Source organism: Callospermophilus lateralis, chromosome X, assembly GCF_048772815.1.
Source record: "Callospermophilus lateralis isolate mCalLat2 chromosome X, mCalLat2.hap1, whole genome shotgun sequence".
In the NCBI taxonomy this organism is placed as follows: Eukaryota; Metazoa; Chordata; class Mammalia; order Rodentia; family Sciuridae; genus Callospermophilus; species Callospermophilus lateralis.
In genome coordinates, this window is record NC_135325.1 from 35,924,231 (window position 1) to 35,940,574 (window position 16,344).

The 16,344-nt window shown below is 38.4% G+C and overlaps 1 non-coding gene across 1 annotated transcript; it reads left to right on the forward strand.

Moving 5' to 3' along the window:
* The first annotated feature begins 2,791 nt into the window (after nt 1–2,791).
* On the forward strand, nt 2,792–2,865 carry Trnai-uau (transfer RNA isoleucine (anticodon UAU)). The gene has a single exon. It is a non-coding gene; the product is annotated as a tRNA-Ile (tRNA).
* The last annotated feature ends 13,479 nt before the right edge of the window (nt 2,866–16,344 follow it).

A 16,344-nucleotide genomic window follows, 5' to 3' on the forward strand; every position in this document is an offset into this window, starting at 1 on the left:
CCTTCCATCAATGGCCCAGAAACTGTTCAAGGCTCCTGAAAAAGTCGGTTGTGTAAAACTCTTCCCAAATTCAGTCTGGTAATCAAGAATCCTACTCACCCCCCACTCCTCTACAGTCCCCTGGAGCATCTCACACACAGCAAGTGCTCTGTGGACCCTCATGACATTACACTGGATTAACACTCACCTGTGAAAAAAAAAGCAAAAGGGAAGGAGTCCATATTTGCTGAGCATTCACTGTTCCAGGCAATGAACTAAGAGTTGAATTGGCTCTTGATATCTGCTTCAGCGTTTTTGTGTCTGCAGATAGAAAAGGCAAACACAAAGAGACAACTGCTATAGCGAAAGCTCTCAGAACGCAAGGCCAGCAACTAACATTTCTATGTATCTACAAGATCACAACAAACTTCATTCAAAACAAAGACTGCTACACAGTGACAGTTTTCAGAGTGCACTATTATTTGTTTTAGAACAATGAACTGGCTGTCCACAGTCATCTACAATCTCTGATTCTATGACACAATAACATAGACCAGATAGGCCCAGTGTGAGGCACATTTTACAATACTCAACATTACAACAGCAGCCATTAATTCTGTTACCCAGAATATCCCACTGACCACAAAATCTCACTTCTCATAATGATGTGTAGGTATCAGGCTGCACATTGTACACTATCACCACAACATTAGGGCCCAGCACAAAATATGGTAACAGAGAGGAATGAATGCACCAAGGAAAACTCATCCACCAGGTTAAACACTCCAGATTTAAAGTTGGTACCCCCTAGAGCACCTCAAGCCAATCCAGAAATTGACCAAGTTGCAGAAAAATGGCAAGCCAGCCATGAATTGGCTCAGTCCTTGCCTGGTAGCTATGGTTTGTATAAGTGACCCCTGAAGGTCCATGTGTTAAATGCTTGGTTCCCAGGGTGGTACTACTCAACAATGGTAGAATCTTTATAGGTAAGATCTTGGGGAAGTTTCTGGATCACTGAAAGTGTGCCCTTCAAGGGACTATGGGACCCTGATCCCTTCCTCTGTCTCTCTTTGCTCCATGGCTAATGAAATGAGCAGTTTTGCTTTATCTTGCACTCCTACCATAATGCATTGCCTCATCCAGAACAGGGCAAGCTAATCATCGATTGAAGCCTCTAAAACTATGTGTAAAAGTAAACCTTTTCTTTTTGTAAGGTGCCTATACCTGGTATTTGTTATAGTAACAGAAAGCTGACTAATACACTGGTTGAGGTACTGTGCCCATATTTTTAAATGCCTGTCAGAGAATAGAGTCAATCCTCTATGGAGAGAGAAATTAATTTCTAAAGCCTATTTTCTCATATATAATCTCCAGCATTTAAATAAAAATGTTGTGCATAAACAGGCACTTCACAGAAGAAAAACTATGAATGGTCAACAAATATATGAAAAAGGTTCAACATCTCTAGCAATTAGAGAAATGCAAATTAAAACTACACTGAGATTTCATCTCATTCCAGTCAGAATGGCAATTATCAAGAATACAAGTAACAATAAATGTTGGTGAGGATGTGGGGAAAAAGTACACTCATACATTGCTGGTGGGACTGCAAATTGGTGCAACCACTATGGAAAGCAGTATGGAGGTTCCTCAGAAAACTTGGCATGGAACCACCATTTGATTCAGTTATCCCACTCTTCGGTTTATACCCAAATGACTTAAAGTCAGCATACCCCATTGACACAGCCACCTCAATGTTTATGGCAGCTCAATTCACAATGGTCAAGCTATGGAACCAACCTAGGTGCCCTTCACCAGATAAATGGATAAAGAAAATGTGGTTATTACTCAGCCATAAAGAAGAATGAAATTATAGCATTTTCAGGTAAACGGATGGAACTGCAGACTACTATGTAAGTGAAATAAACCCATTCCCCCAGAAAACAAAGGCCAAATGTTCTCTCTCATAAGCAGATGCTAACACACAATAAGGGGGTAAGGAAGAATAGAATTTCATTGGATTACACAAAGGGGAATGAAGGGAAGGGATGGGGGATGGGAATAAGAAAGACAGTGGAATGAATCAGATATAACTTTCCTATTTTCTTATATGACTAGGGTTAATTCCATATCATGTTTAACAACAGGAATGGGAAGTTATACTCCATGTATGTCTGTCAAAATATACTCTACTGTAATGTATATCTAAAAAGAACAAATAAAAAATGTAACAAAAATTTACTATGCATATCAAGAAACTGAACCAAGAGAAAAAGGCACAATAGATACTGGCCCTAAATTGACCATAATTGTGGACTTATTAGACATTGACTTTAAAATAATAGGAAGTTACTAGGTTCAAGTTAAACTAGGCAAAATGTAGATTACTATTAATTAGACAAGTGGAATCTGTTTTATAAAAAAATCTGCAAGGAAATTCTGAAGCTTAAAAATATAGTAACTGATAGCAAGCAAAACATGGTTTTAGTGGGTGACCAGAAATAGATAAATAGCAGGTTAATGAAGAGGAAGATAATAGAAAATAACATAAGTGAATTACAGAGAGAAAGAAGAATGGAAAACAAAGAAAAAATAGACATATATTATTGGCACAGGTCATAATTTTCTAGATAGAACCCCCCAAATCACAGGAAATAAAAGCAAAAATTGACAAATAAGATCACATCAAACTGAAATGCTTCTCAACAGCAAAGGCAACAACAAAATGAAGAGACAACCTATGGAATACGAGAAAATATTTATAAAGTATACATCTGAAAAGAGGTTAGTACCAAGAATATATAAGAGGACTGGGGATATAGCTCAGTTGGTAGAGTGTTTGCCTTATATGCACAAGGCCCTGGGTTCAATCCCCAGCACCACACACACACACACACACACACACACACTACATAAGAGACTCAGAAAGATAAAAACACAAGTAATCCAATTAAAAATGGCAAATAATCTAAACAGACATTTCTCAAAAAGAAATAAAAATGGCCAAGAAACATTTAAAAATCTCAATATTACTAACCTTTACAGAAATGCAAATCAAAACCATAATAAGATAATATTTGCCTCAGTTAGAATGACCATTATAGAATAAAACAAAACAAAAACAAAAAACAAATGGGGTGAAGATATGGAAAAAAAGGAATTCTCATATGTTGATGGGAAGGGAAATTAATACAATCATTTTGGAGAACAGTATCAAGGCTCCTCAAAAAACTAAAAATAGCTCAAGGGCTCGGAACATAGCTCAATGGTAGGACACTTGTCTTGCATGTTAGGGCCTGGGTTTGATCCTCAGCACTATGAAAGAAAAAAAAAAGCAGATCTACCACATGATCCATGTATATCTATACCATTACTGGATTCATTCATTTCCAAAGGAAATGGCGTTAGCATTAGGCATGCTATTTTGTTAAACATTGGGCATGCAGGTATCTCATAACAAAATACCGTAGACTTATATACAACAGAAATCTATTGCTCACAATGCTGGAGGCTGGGAAGTCCAAGATCAAGGTGCCAGTTGATTCTGTGCCTGGTGAGGGCCTGCTTTCTGGTTCATAGTGCCTTCCAACTATGTCCTCACATAGAAGGTGCAAGGGGTTTTCTCTGGGGCTTTTAAAATAAGGACACTAATCCCACTCATGAGTGTGCTGCCCTCCTGACTTAATCATCTGTCAAAGGCTCTTCTTTCTAACACCATCACCTTGGGGTTAGGATAAATTTTGGAAAGACATAAACATTCAGTCCATTGCAAATAGTCTGGCAATCTCTTCAAAAGTTAGCAGCACACCTACCAAATGATCTAGCCATTTCACTTCTATGTATATACCAATGATAGATGTGTACCTATGTGCACTAAATATCACATACTAGAATGTTCATAGCAGCTATACTTTCATAGTGACCTGGACATTGCCCTGATCCTGGAGGTAGAGGATGTGTCTTCAGGTGTAGGCGTGCTGTCTTGCAGACTCAGGCCATTTCTCCTGCTCCAGACTCCTAACTGCTCTCTGAAGCCCTTTCAATAGGTCCTCAGGGGACCACTGATCCTGACCTAGGTCATCAAAGAGACACATTTCTAATGCAGTTCATACCTTTTGAACACTCTTTATTATACTTTTAGACCGTTTGGCAGAGAGCCACCCTTTATATAGTTTTCTACCTAGTCTCTCCCAAGTACATATATCCGGTATGTCTTGCTGACAAAACCATGGGCACACCTTGCTAGCCGTTTTCAGGAACTGGGCTACCTAGGTCCTTCTGACTTGCTTTCCTCTCCAGTTGATTATCATCTCCAGAATTGTTAAATACATTTTTGTATCTGAAGACATGGAACTTCCCATGATAATTCTTTAACGTCCTTGGCTCTAAAATTGTCTGCTTCCTCTGTGACCCCTCAAAAATTTACAGTCCACTAAATTTCTATAGCATGCTCTCTCAGTCAAGGGAAATTCACCACTGAGGGGTCCCTTGTTCCAGGCGCCACCTGCTGTCCCTGACCTGCATGGGCAGCTGAACTTAAGGTTGCTCATGTGAATTTCCTGGGACACCAAATAAAACACAGACACAGATTTACCTTTAAATCAAGCTTCAGGACGGCTTCTTCATTCTTGGCCTTAAGGTCCCCAAATGGGAGAGCGAGGAAAGTCATGAGAGGCTGGCGAGAGAGAGCGAGCACATTCAGAAGTGAGTTTTTATTGGGGGAGACCCTTGTTCTTAGAAAGTTCCATCCAAAAAATGTCAGGATGGGCAGGGTTACAAGAACAGGTGAGTGTAATTCAACCCAAGGGGCTGCAGGATGGCATGCCTATGTCTGAAGATGGGTCTTCAGTTTCCAGGACCCAGACAATGTCCAGGTCACTACAAAAGTGACGGTCAGAACCTCTCCGGTCACGGGAAGGAGAATGCAAATCATTCAGTGAGACAGCTTCCCACAATCTATTACAAGGAATTGGTATAAATGGAAGTCAGGCATCATAGAAAAAAGATTGAGACAAACCCAAGAGTCAGTTTGAATGAATATTTTAGTCAAACAATGAGCAAATTGTAGTTAAATTTTGGAGCCATACCAAGAGTGGCTAAAGATATATAGAGAAATACTAAAGACAGGGGCCTTACATATACCATAGTCAGAAAGTTTAAAAAACACTTGCGTATAATCCAGAACTTTCATCATCAAAAAAGAGAAATAACTGATAAATAAGGAATGAAATCCTGCAGAAGTGTGGCAATGTGTGAGCAGGTGTCTTATTCTATTGGACTTGGACAGAGGCTGTGAGTCTGTTGGTCTTTTACCTTCATCCCAAGTAAAAACCACTAAGGAGATTCATGCTCTATATGATGTATCAGAGATAGAGTCCTATCAAATTGTACAGGAATAACAATGGAAAATATCTCAGAATTTACAGTGCACATATTCGCACTGATGAGACAATAGTCACAACAGACATTCACCATTGTTTATTGTGGAGGGTATATTTCTATGCATGAAAGCCTCTCTGGTGAGCAGCTGGGTGAGATGTGTGTATAAGGTTCCAGCTGTGTTTAAGAACAGGGACCTGTGAGAGGGTGGATGACAAAGGAAAAGAATCCCTTTTGTGGTATGGTCAGAAGACTTCTCATATGGAGTATCCCTGAGCTAGAATAATTGTGTCTACTACATGCATGCACATGGGAGTGGCCATGGAGCCAGGGGCATGGGTGTGTGTGTGTGTGTGTGTGTGTGTGTGTGTGTAATGACTGAGAATCTCAAATATGGGTTTCACCTGCACCTCCTATGTCAGTGGCAAGAGTTAAAGTCATGGGTGCTCCTGATGCAGCACTGGTGACAGTGTCTGGCATTGGTTATGCCTGCTGCAGTGGTAGTGGTGGTATATGTGGTGTAGGTGCTGTGGATCAACCACAGAGTCAGGTAGGAGCAAGGGCATGTGCAAGATAACCAAGCTCTGGGGTCCAAGCTGCAGCCTTGATGTCCAGGCACAGGTATGCCTCTGTGGTGCTAAGTGAGGCACTCATAGGATGGCTGTGGATCCAGAGTCCAGTATACACATGCATGGAACAACCTAGTAATTAGCTGTGCATATTAAAAGCAATTTGGCAATTTTAAGATTTGAGAGTAGTGTTAAAAATATATCTACCCATGAAATAACTTCAGAGTTGGCTTTCACTTTCAGACCTAACATGACATAGGCATGGACATTTATCTAGTTTGCACATAGTTATAGGAAGAAATTCTATATTTTTCTTTGGAAAAGTTACCTGGAAGCCTTGGGGGATAAACTTAACCCAAGTGTGTATGTAGGACATACCCAAACCTTAAAACAAGCTAATAATTCTTTTTAGAAAGAGAGTCCACCCCAGCAGATTCCTCAATTAATTGCAGTGATAGGGTCTTGGATGAAATCCTATCTGTCCATCTTAGGTGATATCACATGAGAGAAACTATGGCTAAGACACCCAGGAGAATGATCAGACCCTCATGGAGGAGAGATGATCATTGTCAGGCTAATTTCACCACTTTTCATGTTACCTATGGATGCAGATTATCTTTCTTTATTTCTTCTTATTTTTTCAGTGCTGGGATCTGAACCAAGGGCCCCATGCATGCTATGCAAGTGCTCCATCCACTGAGCCATACCTTAGTCCTCTATTGCTTATTGAATCAAGTTTGGTAGTTTATTTCTAATTTTTTTTCTATTTCTCTAAGTTATATAATTTATTGGCATACAAATATTCATAGTATTTCCATATGATCCTTTAATTTCCATGAGGGAAGTAGTGATTTTTTTTCATTCCCGATTTTGGTAATTTGAGTCTTTTTTCCTCAGTCATTTTAGCTAGAGGTTTTTAAATTCTTTATCTTTTCAAAGAACAACTTTTGGTTTCATGATTTTTTGTTCTATTGTTTCTCATTCTCCATTACATTAATTCTGACTCCAATCTTTATTTCTTTCTTTCTGGTTTATCTGGTATTTGTTTTCTCTTGTTTTTCTAGTTTCTTATAATAGAAGTCTAGGTTATTGTCTATAGTTATTTCTTATTTATTCAATTTTTAGGGGGAGGAGTGGGGTAGAGGCTGATAGACTTGGGGGAGCTAGGAGGTAGGGAGTAAGGATTTAGGGGCTGAGCAGGACCAGTTTTAGGAGACAGGGTGATCAGAAGTCTGAGGAGAGGGGTTGGGGATTAGGAAAGGGGGGAATAGGTCTTTCTTATTTTTAAATATAAGCATTTACACCTTGTACATTTTCCTATAAATGATGACATAATAGCATTCCATAAATTTTCTTGTTTTCATTTGTCTAAAGTATTTTCTAGTTTCACTTGAAATTTCTCCTTTGATCAATATAATACCAGAAAAGTTAATATATTTAACATATTAATTACATATATGCGTGGTGGTCTGTATGCTGAAAAGTAAAAAAAAAAAAATCAATGAACCAGGCATGTGTGGCACATGCCTATAATCCCAGCGGCTCTGGAGTCTGAGGCAGGAGGATCCCAAGTTCAAAGCTAGCCTTAGCAACTTAGTAAGCAGCTTAGTGAGACCCTATCTTAAAACAAAAAATAAAAAGAGTTTGGGATGGGGCTCAGTTGTTAAGCACCCCTGGGTTCAATCCCTAGTACCCCCAAAAATCAATGAAAGAAGTCAAATTTGATGTAATGGAAAGGTAAACATGCTCATGGATTGTAAGATTTAATATAGCTGTCAGTTCTCCCCAATTTGATCTATAAATTCAACAAAATCCCAAATTCCCAGCAAGTCTTCTTTTTGGTACTATGATGGTTAATTTTAGGTGTTAACTGGTTTAAGGAATACCTAAGGAAATGGTAAAGTTTTATTTTGGGTATGTCTGAGAGGGTATGTCCAGAGAATACAATATAGTCATTTTCTATGCGCTAGGCTGGAGACCCAGATAGAACAAAAACAGAGGAAAGGAAAATCGGTCTTTTCCCACCCTCTGAACTGGAATATGTGCCTCTTCTGCCCCTGGACATCGGAATTCCAAGCTCTCTAGCCTTTGGACTCTAGAACTTAAATAGCATCTCCACCCTGGGTTCTCAGGTCTTTGAACTTGGATTGAGCCAGGCTACCACCCTCCCAAGGTTTTTACCTTGCAGGTGGCCTGTCATGAACTTCTTAGCCCCCATAATTGCTTGAGTCAATTTTCTTAATAAGAGACTGAGGCTGTAGCTCAGTGGCAGAACACTTGCCTAGCATGTGTGAGATACTGGGTTCCATCCTTAGCACCATATAAAAATGAAACAAATAAAATAAAGGCAAGCTGTCCATCTACAACTTCAAAATTAAAAAAAAATCCTAATAAATTTCCTCTCATATATACGTATATATTTATATCCTATTTGTTCTGTCTCTCTGGATAACTCTGACTAATAGAGCCACTGACAAGTTGATTCTAAAATTAAAATGGTAAATTAAGGGAGCAAGAATAGCCAAAAGATTTTGAAAAAAGAAGAAGTAGGAGAATTCACATCACCCAATTTCAAGGTTCCCTGTAGAGCTACAGTATTCAGGACAATATGTGTTATGGTTTCAATATGAGGTCCTCCAAAAGCTCATGTGTGTGAGACAATGCAAGAAAGTTTAGAAGTGCCATGATTGGGTTATGAGAGCCTTATGCTAATCAGTACATTAATCCCCTGATAGGGGTTAACTGGGTGGTAATAGTAGGCAGGTAGGGTGTGGCTAGAGAAGGTGGGTCACTGGGGGTGTGCCTTTGGGGTTGATATTTTGTCCATGGTAAAGGAAGTGCTCTCTCTGCTTCCGGATTGTCATGCTCTGAGCTGCTTTCCTTCATCGTGCTCTTCTGCCCAGGAGTTCTGCCTCACCTCAAGCATAGAACAATGGAGTTGGCCATCTATGTAATGAGACCTTTGAACTCTTAAGCAATAGATACATTTTTTTCACCTCTAAAATTGTTTATCAGGTCTTTTGGTCACAGTGGTGAGAAAGCTGACTAAAAAGCGTGGTATTAACAAAAAAAACTAGAAACACAGGTCAATGGAACAGAATAGAAAAGTCCCAAACAGAACCACACAAATGTAGTCAACTGTTTTTCTTTACAATCAGAGAAAGGAGTACAAATAAACAAAAGCAGGGAAAAGACTAGATGGAAACCTGTTGTGCTGGTTTAAGTCAGAGATATCAGTATGTACTTATATATGCTTTTAAATTAAATGAAGATAGACAGCTAAAGTAATAAAAATAAATATATGTATATACATGGGTTGGAATACATACATATAGTGACAGCCTAAAAGCAAAGAACACATCTAATGTCATTAGCTTATTTATAAATGCCATTTCCTAGAAAAGGGAAAAACAGCCCCTCTGGAAAAGAAATAGTAGATTATAGGTCTGGAGCAGGGAAGATACAATCTAAGCCTGGACTATCTTATATTTAAAGAAGTGCCTTCCTCCCACAAAAGGATGAGGTGTCATGACTCAATCTAAAAGATCTAACAATGGCCAAACCTAAAGCAACTTGTGCCACATAATAATGTTGTATTGGATTATAATACAAATAATAAAATATATATCCATGCATCCATACTAATATAAATAAAAGATTAAATGAACTAATGAATGAATGAATGCAGGAGAAAAGACAAACCTTCCTGACAGAATCCCAATTAACAAATGTGAAAGCAATGAGAGAAATTAAGAAAATCTCTATTTGAACAAAACAGTAATAGTTGCTGAAGGCAAGAATCATTGATAAATGCCAAAACTACTGTGCAAACCTTAAAGGAGAAACAGGTTCCCTGCATAACTTCAAAGCAATTCCCATTATTCCCATGTGGTTGTGTACTGATTAAGATTGGGTCTTGGGGGCTGGGGTTGTGGCTCAGAGGTAAAGCGCTCGTCTAGCATGTGAGAGGCACTGGGTTCAATCCTTAGCACCACGTGAAAATAAAATAAAGATATTAAAATAAAAAAAGGAATACCAACCGAGCCTCCATAGGCAGTGGCCACAGGATTGAGACGGGGCTTGGGAGAGCCGGTCAGGACCCACCCGTTGCATCGGTCACCCGGCAAAGGGAATGAACTGTCGCCATTCACATGGGATACCACCATGGCAGAGAACTGATGTCACCAGAATGCGGTGGAGGAGATAACTTCATTGAAACCAGCGACAGCAGGTGTGTAACCCCCTAGCCCCCCCTTCCACACAGCAGGGAAACCTCAAGGGCCCCTTCCAGCTCTCCCGTGAGCGCGAAAGTCAGACCAAGGGAACAGCGGCATGGGACACACAGCGCAGAACCCCGGCTACCGCTCCCATCAGAGCTGACAACTGAGGTCTCTTGCACCAGCTACCGGGGGCGTGGCTACCGGAGGGCAAGCAAAATACGCTGAGGGTTCTCAGCCCCAAGCTCCACAACCTTAGGGTCTGAGGGACTGGCAAACAGGGAGAGTGTGCCCAGTCGTTCAAGAAAATAGGGTTCCCGGGAGCAGCAGACCTGGCGTGTAGCCGGTATTGTGGTGAGCGTCACCAATGAGCGGGGCCTGGCTGGAGGAAAAGTGGGGAAGTGACTAGACACAAGAGAAGGCCCTAGGCACTCAGGATTGGAGACCCGCCCAGTCTGGGAGGAGGAGCTGCTGCACAGTGATTGGTTTCCGCCTATTGAGAGGAGAAGCTTGGCCTGGTGGGCACAGCTCCACCTACTGGAAGAGAAGTTAATTAAACTCTAAGACTGCACTTTTTAAATTTTTTTTATTTATGGAGGGAGACCCTCAATGTTATACAAAATTACATATAAGAGGTTGTGAGGGGAAGGGGAAAATAAACAAAGAGGGAAATGAATTATAGTAGATGGGGTAGAGAGAGAAGATGGGAAGGGAGGGGAGGGGAGGGAGGATAGTAGAGGATAGGAAAGGTAGCAGAATACAACAGTTACTAATAGGGCATTATGTAAAAATGTGGATGTGTAACCGATGTGATTCTGCAATCTGTATTTGGGGTAAAAATGGGAGTTCATAATCCACTTGAATCTAATGTATGAAATATGATATGTCAAGAAATTTGTAATATTTTGAACAACCAATAAAAAAATAAATTTTTTTATTTGTTTTTTAAAATTGTTTTTTATTTTTATTTTATTTTTAATTTTTTTGATTATTTAAAAAATTTTTTTCTTTTTTATTTCCTATTTTTTTCTTTTGTCTTTTCATTTCTTTTCAATTTCCTTATTCCCCTTTCCTTCAATTCTACCTGTTTACTCTCATTCTCTTTAGTGACTTCTTCCCTTCCCTTTTAATACCTTTCCTCTCAAGCATCACAACACTGTTTATGTGTAATTTACTAAATATGTATAGGTCAATGTTCCGAGGCATTATATAGTGCTACCAAGTCCCTTGCTACCCCAAAATACTCCAGACCATTCTCCTGTTAATATCCCACGTCAGTAGAGCAACCTTCCAAGGTTGCCAAGAGATACCAACCTCAATACCATCACATCATTCGACCTAAATATAAGTCCCAAGACCAAGTCGCAGACCGCTATATGCCATCAGAATCTGTACACAGTTTAGGAAACAAATGAATCTGCATTATAGTGCAACAAAACTCATCATCTCTAGTCATAGTCTCCCATCACAAAAGAGAGACTCCAGAGACACACAAAACCAAATAAATTTATAAGAGTAAACAGTAACGCAGCAGTCAAACAGAACAAGAAGTAACATGAGCAGCATGAAAAAGCAAGGAAGAAAAGGAGTACAAACAATGCAGGACAGCCTAAATACTCAGGAGGACCTAGAGGCATCAGAAAAATGGTCGAATAAAGAACTCAAGGAATACCTTAGACAGATGGAATGGAATCTTAAAGAGGACATGAGACAGCAAATTCAAACAATGAAAGAACACATTGAAAATGAATTACATAAACAGATAAAAGAAGCAAATAAGCATCTTTATCAGGAGATAGAGATTATTAAAAAAATCAATCAACAATTCTAGAAATGAAGGAAACTATAAACGAAATTAAAAACTCAAATGGGAGTATCACTAACAGAGTGGAGCAAGTAGAAGCCAGAACATCAGATAATGAAGACAAAATATATCATCTTGAAAAGAGTCTAGCCAACTCAGAAAGGCTGGTAAAAAATCATGAGAAAAACATCCAAGAGATATGGGATAACATAAAAAAAACAAACTTAAGAGTCATTGGGATAGAGGAAGGTATAGAGGTTCAAACCAAGGGAATGAGCAACATGTTGAATGAAATAATTATAGAAAACTTTCCAGAAATAAAAAAGGAAACGGATATACAAATTGTAGATGCATACAGGACACCGAGCATACAGAATCATAGTAGACCAACACCAAGACACATTGTTATGAAGATATACAATATACAGAACAAAGAGAAATTATTAAAAGCTACAAAAGAAAGGAGGCAGATTACATTCAGGGGTAAACCAATAAGGTTAACAATGGATTTTTCATCACAGACGCTGAAAGCGAGAAGATCCTGGAACAACGTATTTCAAACACTGAAAGACAATGGATGCCAACCAAGAATTTTGTATCCAGAAAAATTAAGCTTCAGGTATGACAACAAAATAAAAATCTTTCATGATAAACAAAAGTTAAAAGAATTTGCAGCCAGAAAACCAGCATTGCAAAGAATCTTGAGCAAAACACTACACGAGGAAGAAATGAAAAACAATAACCAAAACCCACAGTGGGAAGTACCTCAGTAAAGTGAGAGGGTGGGGGGAAAGCTAATCATGGAGAAACAAACCAAATTAAAATTAAAAAAAAATAATCAAACATGGCTGATGGCTGGGAGTACAAACCATATTTCAATAGTAACTCTAAACGTTAATGGCTTAAACTCACCAATAAAGCGACATAGGCTGGTAACATGGATTAAAAAAAAAACAAATCCAACAATATGCTGCCTCCAGGAAACACATCTGATTGGAAAAGACATACACAGGCTGAAGGTGAAAGGTTGGGAAAAAACATACCACGCACATGGTCCTCGTAAGCAAGCAGGGGTGGCCATGCTCATATCAAATAAAATTGACTTCAAGACTAAGTTAATCAAAAGGGATAAGGAAGGACATTATATACTGTTAAAAGGAACCATTAACCAACAAGACATAACAATTATCAATATTTATGCACCAAATAATGGTGCTGTGACGTACATAAAACAAACTCTCCTCAAGTTCAAGAATCAAATAGACCAACAACACGATAATTATGGGTGACTTCAACACACCTCTCTCACCATTGGACAGATCCTACAAACAAAAGTTGAATAAAGAAACTATAGAACTCAATAACACAATCAATAACCTAGACTTAACTGACATATATAGAATATATCAACCATCATCAAGTGGATATACTTTTTTCTCAGCAGCACATGGATCCTTCTCAAAAATAGACCATATATTATGCCATAGGGCAACCCTCAGTAAATATAAAGGGGTGGAGATAATTCCATGCATTTTATCTGATCATAATGGAATGAAACTGGAAATCAATGATAAAAGAAGGAAGGAAAAATCCTACATCACATGGAAAATAAACATTATGTTACTGAATGATCAATGGGTTACAGAAGACATAAAGGAGGAAATCAGAAAATTCTTAGAGATAAATGAAAATACAGACACAACATATCGGAATCTATGGGATACAATGAAAGCAGTTTTAAGAGGGAAATTCATTGCCTGGAGGTCATTCCTCAAAAAAAGAAAAAAACCAACAAATAAATGAGCTCACACGTCATCTCAAAGCCCTAGAAAAGGAAGAGCAAAACAACAGCAAATGTAGCAGAAGGCAAGAAATAATTAAAATCAGAGCAGAAGTCAACGAAATTGAAACAAAAGAAACTATTGAAAAAATTGACAAAACTAAAAGTTGGTTCTTCGAAAAAATAAATAAGATCAACAGACCCTTAGGCATGCTAATGAAGAGAAGAAGAGAGAGAACTCAAATTACTAACATACGGGATGAAAAAGGCAATATCACAACAGATGCTACAGAAATACAGAAGACAATTAGAAATTATTTTGAAACCCTATATTCCAATAAAATAGAAGATAGGGAAGACATAAATAAATTTCTTAAGTCATATGATTTGCCCAGACTGAGTCAGGAGGATATGCACAATTTGAACAGACCAATATCAATGGATGAAATAGAAGAAGCAATCAAGAAAAGCCCAGGACCGGATGGGTATACAGTGGAGTTTTACAAAACCTTTAAAGAAGAATTAATACCAATACTTTTCAAGTTATTTCAGGAAATAGAAAAAGAGGGCGCTCTTCCGAATTCATTCTATGAGGTCAACATCACCCTGATTCTGAAACCAGACAAAGACACTTCAAAGAAAGAAAACTACAGACCAATATCTCTAATGAACCTGGATGCAAATATCCTCAATAAAATACTGGCGAATCGGATACAAAAACACATCAAAAAAATTGTGCACCACGATCAAGTAGGATTCATTCCTGGGATACAAGGATGGTTCAATATATGGAAATCAATAAATGTTATTCACCACATCAATAGACTTAAAGATAAGAATGATATGATCATCTCAATAGACGCAGAAAAAGCATTCGACAAAGTACAGCATCCTTTTATGTTCAAAACCCTAGAAAAACCAGGAATAACAGGAACTTACCTTAACATTGTAAAAGCTATCTACACTAAGCCTCAGGATAGCATCATTTTGAATGGAGAAAAATTGAAGGCATTCCCTCTAAAATCTGGAACAAGACAGGGATGCCCTCTATCACCACTTCTATTCAATATAGTTCTCGAAACACTAGCCAGAGCAATTAGACAGACGAAAGAAATTAAAGGCATAAAAATAGGAAAAGAAGAACTTAAATTATCACTATTTGCGAATGATATGATTCTATACCTAGAAGACCCAAAAGGGTCTACAAAGAAACTACCAGAACTAATAAATGAATTCAGCAAAGTGGCAGGATATAAAATCAACACGCATATATCAAAGGCATTCCTGTATATCAGCGACAAAACTTCTGAAATGGAAATGAGGAAAAATACTCCATTCACAATATCCTCAAAAAAAATAAAATACTTGGGAATCAACCTAACAAAAGAGGTGAAAGATTTATACAATGAAAACTACAGAACCCTAAAGAGAGAAATTGAAGAAGATCTTAGAAGATGGAAAAATATACCCTGTTCATGGATAGGTAGAACTAACATCATCAAAATGGCGATGTTACCAAAAGTACTCTATAGATTTAATGCAATGCCAATCAAAATCCCAATGGCATTTCTTGTAGAAATAGATAAAGCAATCATGAAATTCATATGGAAAAATAAAAGACCCAGAATAGCAAAAGAAACTCTAAGCAGGAAGTGTGAATCAGGCGGTATAGCGATACCAGATTTCAAACTATATTACAGAGCAATAGTAACAAAAACAGCATGGTACTGGTACCAAAACAGGCAGGTGGACCAATGGTACAGAATAGAGGACACAGAGACTAATCCACAAAGTTAAAACCATCTTATATTTGATAAAGGGGCTAAAAGCATGTAATGGAGGAAGGATAGCATCTTCAACAAATGGTGCTGGGAAAACTGGAAATCCACATGCAACAAAATGAAACTGAATCCCTTTCTCTCGCCATGCACAAACGTTAACTCAAAATGGATCAAGGAGCTTGATATCAAATCAGAGACTCTGCATCTGATAGAAGAAAAAGTTGGCTCCGATCTACATATTGTGGGCTCGGGCTCCAAATTCCTTAATAGGACGCCCATAGCACAAGAGTTAATAGCAAGAATCAACAAATGGGACTTACTTAAACTAAAAAGTTTTTTCACAGCAAGAGAAACAATAAGAGAGGTAAATAGGGAGCCTACATCCTGAGAACAAATTTTTACTCCTCACACTTCAGATAGAGCCCTAATATCCAGAGTATACAAAGAACTCAAAAAATTAAGCAATAAGATAACAAATAACCCAATCAACAAATGGGCCAAGGACCTGAACAGACATTTCTCAGAGGAGGACATACAATCAATCAACAAATACATGAAAAAATGCTCACCATCTCTAGCAGTCAGAGAAATGCAAATCAAAACCACCCTAAGATACCATTTCACTCCAGTAAGATTGGCAGCCGTTATGAAGTCAAACCACAAGTGCTGGTGAGGATGTGGGGAAAAGGGTACTCTTGTACATTGCTGGTGGGGCTGCAAATTGGTGCAGCCAATTTGGAAAGCAGTATGGAGATTCCTTGGAAAGCTCGGAATGGAACCACCATTTGACCCAGCTATTCCCCTTCTTGGACTATTCCCTAAAGACCTTAAAAGA